A 10000-nucleotide genomic window follows, 5' to 3' on the forward strand; every position below is an offset into this window, starting at 1 on the left:
TAAAAAGCATGACTAAAAGCGAAAAGCTAAAAGCTAGACACAAAAAGCAAAGTTTGATGGTGTGCTGAGTATTTAAACTGGGCTGTTTAACACCTCCCAAATGGTGTTTTGACCAATTAGATGTCGTCGTTGCTCGGGGTGTTGTATATTCCTCCTCCCCATTCATAAATCAAATGTTCTTTCATCAGTCACATGGTCTGTGTTTTTCCCGCTCTTTGCACAGTATAGTTTTGGACATGATTTCAGTCCTTTTAGTGTCATTTAGATGCATATTTACATGGAAATTAAGTTTCTTTGGCATTCTGTGGACGTAAGGATACGTTCTGTGAAGACCAGAGAGGTTAAAATGTCTGTAAGGAATTTTAGTCTGTTCTCTGTCGTGAGGTGGGGGAACTCAATTTACGGGGCTCGTGACTGCGTTTACTATCACGTGCGGGTCATGTGGTCATCTCTTTGACCATTTAATCTTGATTACTTGCTCCAAAATTGACAATCTCCTTGGAATTGTCAATAAGTGTTATTTAGTTTAAATGCTGTGAGCTACTCAAAGCTGCTAGTTGGTTCAGGCTTGGGGCCAGGATCTGATTTATGAACATCCTGTTGTCTTGGGCCTCTGTGGAATTCGTCTCATGTTTCAACCATGTTTTGACCAAATCTTAGATTGTCTGATTCGGTCTGATACCCTACATTAGGACTTGTTGTTTGTCATTTTTCCGATCACAAATGCAGACATGGTTTTATGTTTACGCGGCGCGATGCAACGCAACACGTAAAAAGACAGTATAACTCATTATAATCCATAATTATGTCTGAATGCAACGAATGCCTCGTTTATAATGGGTTTTCATGTTTTTGAATCGTCACTCCAGCCGGACAGGGCATCATCACAATATCGTAAGGGGCGTAACATTTCCGTCACACGCTTGAGGTATTCGGCCAATCATAACGCACTGGATAGCTGGGCAATCACAGCATACCTTGCGTTTCAGACCGATGAGCTTTGTAAAAATTTACGCGTTTCAGAAAGGCGGGGCATAGAGGAGAAACAATAATTTACAGTATGTGAAAAATAATGTGTTTTTTGAACCTTAAACCGCATAAACACATTTCATTACACCACATACACAAAATAATGTTATTTTTAGCAACATCATATGACCCCTTTAAAAGTACTGCTATATGAACAAAAGTGCAATAACATTTGGTTTGCAAACAAATAAGGTGCTTTTTTACAGCAGTATTCCTTTTACATAGTAGTAGTTAAAATATTTATTGTAAATCTCAACTTATAACATTAATGTAATAAAAATTAAATATAAAACCAAAGCTATTTGCCACTGCCAGGGGCTCCAAAATTGACAATCTCCTTGGAATTGTCAATAAGTGTTATTTAGTTTAAATGCTGTGAGCTACTCAAAGCTGCTAGTTGGTTCAGGCTTGGGGCCAGGATCTGATTTATGAACATCCTGTTGTCTTGGGCCTCTGTGGAATTCGTCTCATGTTTCAACCATGTTTTGACCAAATCTTAGATTGTCTGATTCGGTCTGATACCCTACATTAGGACTTGTTGTTTGTCATTTTTCCGATCACAAATGCAGACATGGTTTTATGTTTACGCGGCGCGATGCAACGCAACACGTAAAAAGACAGTATAACTCATTATAATCCATAATTATGTCTGAATGCAACGAATGCCTCGTTTATAATGGGTTTTCATGTTTTTGAATCGTCACTCCAGCCGGACAGGGCATCATCACAATATCGTAAGGGGCGTAACATTTCCGTCACACGCTTGAGGTATTCGGCCAATCATAACGCACTGGATAGCTGGGCAATCACAGCATACCTTGCGTTTCAGACCGATGAGCTTTGTAAAAATTTACGCGTTTCAGAAAGGCGGGGCATAGAGGAGAAACAATAATTTACAGTATGTGAAAAATAATGTGTTTTTTGAACCTTAAACCGCATAAACACATTTCATTACACCACATACACAAAATAATGTTATTTTTAGCAACATCATATGACCCCTTTAAAAGTACTGCTATATGAACAAAAGTGCAATAACATTTGGTTTGCAAACAAATAAGGTGCTTTTTTACAGCAGTATTCCTTTTACATAGTAGTAGTTAAAATATTTATTGTAAATCTCAACTTATAACATTAATGTAATAAAAATTAAATATAAAACCAAAGCTATTTGCCACTGCCAGGGGATTGACATTTTTATAGAAAATATTTTATAGTTTGTTATAGAAAACAAGTTATGCTCAAGTCCAGAGCCAGGCACCTTCTGAGTAGAGACCACACTTGATGGGCGAGTGCGGGTGCGGGCAGCTAGAGACTCGTGTGTGCGGGATGTGGGAGAATAAGTACTCACACTAGGCAATCTTAATCGTGCCCGAGCGCGTTTGACCCCCAAAGCCCAGTTCATTTGACTAGTGTGATCGCTCTGTGCTGCCCTCGGGCGCGGTTCGTTTAGCCGGCCCTGGCTCGGTTGGAAGAGGTGGGCCAGAGCGCGGTTGAGTTGGGCTCGGGCGCGGTGCACATGTCGCTGAACTTCTGATACATGCAGCATGACTGCGTGAACATTTCTGAGCAGCAAAAGCGATAGATCTGTAAATCATATTGTGAGAGGGCTGTGTGTTACCGCATCCAAACGACTCAAAATAGTAAGCCACAAAGTTAACAAAATGATGCACTCCACTGTGCTGAGCGAGAACGCTTCTCTGCTGTATTCACGTGCTATTGGAAACTTACTATTTCCCACTTATGAAGCTGTGAGCGCTTCATGTGAGTGCTGCTGCAGTCTTAGGCCCACCCAATATGCTCTCATTGGTTGAGACGTGTGATGACACTCATCCCAAGCCAGTAACCTACTGACCAACATCCCACCCCTCCTGTGACCCATGGTTTGTCTGTGTGTGTATTCATAGCAAGTGAGCAACGGACTTTCATAATAATAAAAAACTCGCAATAATAACTTGCCTAGCCCTAATTTATTTGTAATGCTATCTAAATTAATAGATTTTAACTTTTTTCATGTACAAAACTTCATGCTCTCGTTAACGCATGTCTTGAACTGATGATGAAGAGAAGAAAGTGTAGAATAAAGTTATTTCAGTTTTTTGCGCACAAAAGTGTACTCGTAGCTTCATAAAATTAAGTTTGAACCACTGAAGTCACATGAATGTTTTGACAATGTTTTTGGTGCCTTTCTGTACTTTGAAAGTTTCATGACCCTTGGTTCTATGGGAGGGTCTGACAGCTCTCGGGTTTAATCCAAAATATCTTAACTTGTATTCCGAAGATGAACGAAGGTCTCACGGGTTTGGAACAGCATGAGGGTGAGTAACTAATGACAGTTGCACTGATGCACTCATATACCATGACAGATGTTTGCTTTTGCATCTGTCACTTATGAAAATCTAGATGGTCCCTTTGGTCTTTGGGACTGAGAACTCGAAATTCATTTTCCCCAGAAACAAGTTGAAACGTGGACTCATCTGAGTACAGCACACCTTTCCACTGTCTTTTTGGTTATCTGAGATGAGCTCTGGCCCAGAGAACCCAGCGGCATCACTGTGTAGAATTGATGTATAGCTTCTCCTAGAGTAACAGAATTTCAAGTTGCATTTCTTGATGCAGCAGCAGACTGTGTTAAGTGACAGCAGTTTTCTGAAGTACTCCTGAGCCCATGTGGCTATATTTAATACTGCAGCATGAGGAGGGCTCAAAGGTCAAGCACATTCAACTGAGGTTTCCTGCCTTGCCCTACATGTACTGTGATTTCTCTGGATTCCCTGAATCTTTTCACAGTATTACGTGTGGTAGTTGGTGAAAGACCTAAATTCTTTGCGATTTTGCATTGCGATAGGCATTTTCAAAATGAAATAATAAAATATCTGTGGGGTATTTTGAGCTGAAACCTCACAGATACATTCTGGGGACACCTGAGACTTATAATACATATTGTAAAAAGGGGCATAATATGTCTCCTTTAAAACAACACTTCATCAACACTGCTTCCTCCTCTTAAGTGCGCGCTTAATTTATGCCATTTGGAACACACTGTTTCAGTCTAGAGTCTTGAAAATATTCTGTTTGTAGACTGTAAATATAGGAGAGAGGGCCACATGGCATGTCTCATTGTGGTGTTTACATAAAATCCTGTCTATTAAGATGACCTTTTTATTTATTAAAAATAGATTTAACTTTTATTGCCTATAATATACCACAAGCTTATGGGCCAGATTTACTAAACAGGGCAAATTAGCGCGAGAGCGCAATATTCGACAACTGCGCCGATGGGCATGGAAATTTCTGTGAGTGATTTACTGACAACGTGCAAATTAAATAAGTTGCAAATAAGTAAATACTTAATGATGCAAATACCAGTAATTTGACGAGCACAAACGTTGCATATTCAATAAGGTCAGGCGCAAAAATAACTGTCCATGTCTTTTCAGCTAATTCTTCACTGCATTTCTTTAGTAAATACTGACAGTACTATTTCAATGCCAAAAGATGGCTTGTGATGGCTCAAGCTGTTAGTAAATCTGGCCCTATGCGTGCTGTTACAAGAAAAAAAACAAAAAAAACACATGGTTATATTTTTTGTGGAAATAAGTGATGTCATCATATAATCTGTCATTTTTATTAATATAAATAATTTTTTCAATTATTTTATTCAAATTTTTAGTTATATTTGCTCTAATAAATTACATTGTGGTGTCTTAATGAACTGAGTCTAACTCCATTTTTTTTGCAGTTCTCTCTGTTTAGAATATTTGATGGCTTTTATGAAAAATGAGTGTCACACTGGTTGTACTTGTGGTGCACTTGTAATTGAGGCCAATGTGCCCAGTCAGAAATGCATTAGTCTTGTACTTTTATTTATTTTTTACAGTGTACAATTTTGCATGCACTAAGGAAATATCTGTGAAAGACTGTTGTTAAATAGTCAGGGATAGTTAGTCCTGACTAGCCACCAAATATTTACCCTAGTTTTAATTCATTTCATGAGACAGAACACACACCACATAATTTGAACATCTCTGTTTATTTTCCACCCTTCCTGTTCTGCCATGCCTTCATAAATGAGAGCTGAAAATAATGAATTATGCATAACCCTAACACTGAGCTCCGTTGCATATTTCTGTTGTCTTGTCTGAAGTATTTGACCTGATCAAATATTAATCTTTGATTCCAAAAATAAACCGGAATGCATTTCAGAAATTCAGATGATCTGTTTTCAGCTGTGCTTGTCAGACAGACCTATCTGGTGAGAAGGGTGGGTAAAGCGTTGTCTCGCTCATCCCTGCAAATTAGTCCTGATAAATAAACATGCGTTAAAGCAGCCAAGATTTCTAACAGTGGTGTATAAAGTACCTGAAAGCCATACTCAAGTAAAAGTACAGATATACCAGAAAATTACTTTGGTAGAAGTTGAAGTCACTGTTTAGAATATTACTTCAGTAAAACTCTTATTAAAGTATGTGATATTTATTGTACTTAAAGGGATAGTTCACCCAAAAAATGAAAATTTGATGTTTATCTGCTTACCCCCAGGTCATCCAAGATGTAGGTGACTTTGTTTCTTCAGTAGAACACAAACGAAGATTTTTAACTCAAACCATTGCAGTCTGTCAGTCATATAATGGAAGTGAATGGGAATCACGGCTTTGAGAGTCAAAAAAACATATACAAACAAAACCAAATTAAACCTTGCGGCTCGTGACAATACATTGATGTTTAAAGACACGAAACGATCGGTCTGTGCAAGAAACTGAACAGTATTTATATAGTTTTTTTTACCTCTGATTCACCGCAATGTCCAAACTGTCCTGAGCGCGTTCTCAACAGCCGGCACGTGACGCTTCTTCTTCTTCTTCTTGCTTTACGGTGGATTGCAGACTTATAAGTGCATTGCCGCCACCTATCTCTCAAATGGACCAGTGACACTCTATCTACAATCTCAATTAGGAGTTATCCTGCTATTGTTATCCTGCTATTGGTTCTTTTGTTCATGTGTCATGTTCTCATTGGTTGTCTCAGTCATGTGTCTTGTCTCTCATTTGTTGGTTCTTGCCATGTGACCTGTATTGTTTGATATAAATAGCCCTCATGTTGCCTTTGTCCTTGGTTGAGTATTGATGTTGTAAACTGCTGTCGGTGAGTCAAGTCTGTTCATGCTAAGTCAAGTCTGTTCATGCCAAGTCTTTCTTCATTTGTTTGGATGTTTGGATTACTTTAAATAAAAGCTGCACTTGGTTTCATCACAACTTGCCTTCAGTGGACCGTTTGTTACAAATGCCTGGAATTTTGAGCTTTAATAGACTAATAAATCAACGTGCGTGCATTCTGTGTGTGATTTGTTGATATAGCCTACTTGATAATGTCCGATCGCACATCATTACAACAACACTTACAATATTATCGCAGAAGATATACTGTATATCGCACACCCCAGCCTCGACTTGAGTGGAAAATGAAATAATGCGCGGTTGTGCATGCACTTGTTTGCACATGAGCAAAGGTGTTTTTTAGGAGTCTAACTTGCAAGCGCCAGACGACTGATTCGTCAAACCTGCTTTCCTGCAGTCCGTGTTCTTCTGACTTCTATTTTGTAGTAAGTAACGAATATGCTTCGGGGAAATGTATCAGAGTGAAAGTATACATTTTAATTAGGAAATGTAATGGAGTAAAAGTAAAAGTTGGTTGAAATATAAAAACTCAAGTAAAGTACAGATACTCCCAAAAATACGTAAGTACTGTAACGAAGTATTATTACTTTGTTACATTACACCACAGATTTCTAAAAGACCTTTTGCGCATTCTTTCCATTATGCAGGTCTTATCTGTTAAATGACTTTATGCTGCCAATCAATTAATTGTGAATAATCACATCCAAAATAAAAGTTTTTGTTTACATAATATATGTATGTGTGCTATGTCTATTTATTATGTATATATAAATACACACATGGATGTATATATTTCAGAAAAAATATGTTATGTTTATATATTAAATATATTTATTTATAATATAAATTATATGAATATAAATATAGACATGTAAATACATGTACATATTTTAAAAATATATACTGTATGTGTGTGTATCTATATATACATAATAAATATACACAGAACACACTCATATATTATGCAAACAATATTTTGTATGCGATTAATCGCGATTAATCGTTTTACAGCACTACTTTAAATGCAGCATTTTGCAATGCACTTTATAAACTCTTAAGTTCTCTTAGTCATTTGGATTGATTGTATCTCAGTTCAGGAAATTTAGGAAGACAAATAAATATATGTCTTTAAAATGTAGCTTTGAAACATGAGGGAACCCATTGCACCAGTTTAAAAATTATGTGGAAGATCTTAAAGATCCAAAATGTTAATATTCCTCAGCATTTGCAGCTCTCCACCTTTGGAGCTTAGTGTCATCAAACCTCGTTCCGGCGCTAATAAGCGGGAATCACGGCTTTGAGAGTCAAAAAAACATATACAAACAAAACCAAATTAAACCTTGCGGCTCGTGACAATACATTGATGTTTAAAGACACGAAACGATCGGTCTGTGCAAGAAACTGAACAGTATTTATATAGTTTTTTTTACCTCTGATTCACCGCAATGTCCAAACTGTCCTGAGCGCGTTCTCAACAGCCGGCACGTGACGCTTCTTCTTCTTCTTCTTGCTTTACGGTGGATTGCAGACTTATAAGTGCATTGCCGCCACCTATCTCTCAAATGGACCAGTGACACTCTATCTACAATCTCAATTAGGAGTTATCCTGCTATTGTTATCCTGCTATTGGTTCTTTTGTTCATGTGTCATGTTCTCATTGGTTGTCTCAGTCATGTGTCTTGTCTCTCATTTGTTGGTTCTTGCCATGTGACCTGTATTGTTTGATATAAATAGCCCTCATGTTGCCTTTGTCCTTGGTTGAGTATTGATGTTGTAAACTGCTGTCGGTGAGTCAAGTCTGTTCATGCTAAGTCAAGTCTGTTCATGCCAAGTCTTTCTTCATTTGTTTGGATGTTTGGATTACTTTAAATAAAAGCTGCACTTGGTTTCATCACAACTTGCCTTCAGTGGACCGTTTGTTACAAATGCCTGGAATTTTGAGCTTTAATAGACTAATAAATCAACGTGCGTGCATTCTGTGTGTGATTTGTTGATATAGCCTACTTGATAATGTCCGATCGCACATCATTACAACAACACTTACAATATTATCGCAGAAGATATACTGTATATCGCACACCCCAGCCTCGACTTGAGTGGAAAATGAAATAATGCGCGGTTGTGCATGCACTTGTTTGCACATGAGCAAAGGTGTTTTTTAGGAGTCTAACTTGCAAGCGCCAGACGACTGATTCGTCAAACCTGCTTTCCTGCAGTCCGTGTTCTTCTGACTTCTATTTTGTAGTAAGTAACGAATATGCTTCGGGGAAATGTATCAGAGTGAAAGTATACATTTTAATTAGGAAATGTAATGGAGTAAAAGTAAAAGTTGGTTGAAATATAAAAACTCAAGTAAAGTACAGATACTCCCAAAAATACGTAAGTACTGTAACGAAGTATTATTACTTTGTTACATTACACCACAGATTTCTAAAAGACCTTTTGCGCATTCTTTCCATTATGCACGTCTTATCTGTTAAATGACTTTATGCTGCCAATCAATTAATTGTGAATAATCACATCCAAAATAAAAGTTTTTGTTTACATAATATATGTATGTGTGCTATGTCTATTTATTATGTATATATAAATACACACATGGATGTATATATTTCAGAAAAAATATGTTATGTTTATATATTAAATATATTTATTTATAATATAAATTATATGAATATAAATATAGACATGTAAATACATGTACATATTTTAAAAATATATACTGTATGTGTGTGTATCTATATATACATAATAAATATACACAGAACACACTCATATATTATGCAAACAATATTTTGTATGCGATTAATCGCGATTAATCGTTTTACAGCACTACTTTAAATGCAGCATTTTGCAATGCACTTTATAAACTCTTAAGTTCTCTTAGTCATTTGGATTGATTGTATCTCAGTTCAGGAAATTTAGGAAGACAAATAAATATATGTCTTTAAAATGTAGCTTTGAAACATGAGGGAACCCATTGCACCAGTTTAAAAATTATGTGGAAGATCTTAAAGATCCAAAATGTTAATATTCCTCAGCATTTGCAGCTCTCCACCTTTGGAGCTTAGTGTCATCAAACCTCGTTCCGGCGCTAATAAGCTGCATTAGTCAAATCCATTTTTAGCCATATTTGGAACTAAACAAAATCTTCTTTGGTTTTGATGTCTTTCATTTGCTGGTGCTCTGCAGAGATCCATAGAGACATTGTTTGTCGTAGGTTTCATCAAGCTTAAGCATATTTATATCTTTAAATACCTGTCTGCTGCCAGCATGTTTATTCTTTGCTCTTTCAGTGTGAATTATCCATTCATCCTTCTCACTCCTTTTGATGAGCCTCTGTTTACATCCAATGAGTCTTACCAGAGTTTTCTCTGTACATCTGTCAAATCCCACTGTTCATTTTCCAGAGTGCTTTAGTTTCCAAATTGTTTACATACAGGATTATTTCCAGTGGGTTAGACACAAAACAACTTGCACGTTTGATGGATTTGGGAAGATTTGGATTTGGGATTAAGTAACTGATTCATTATATGGAAACATCAGTGTCAAGGACAGGTCAGAGGAAAATCACTCAGCCAATAGAGTTTGGGAATAGGGTTATTTGGTTTAACTCTACTGTTGGTAATTGACCTTTTTTTCTCTTTACACAGAACAAATCTTTTAATACATTTACAATCGGGTGGTCATTTAATACATGCAAAAAAAAAAGCAATGCTGACAATGAACATTCTTAATATGGAATTATTAACAAATGATCTCTTACATTAATGGTAGTAACACTAAGTGGTTGC

Source organism: Sinocyclocheilus grahami, unplaced genomic scaffold (assembly GCF_001515645.1).
Source record: "Sinocyclocheilus grahami isolate Dianchi unplaced genomic scaffold, SAMN03320097.WGS_v1.1 scaffold334.1, whole genome shotgun sequence".
Taxonomy (NCBI): Eukaryota; Metazoa; Chordata; class Actinopteri; order Cypriniformes; family Cyprinidae; genus Sinocyclocheilus; species Sinocyclocheilus grahami.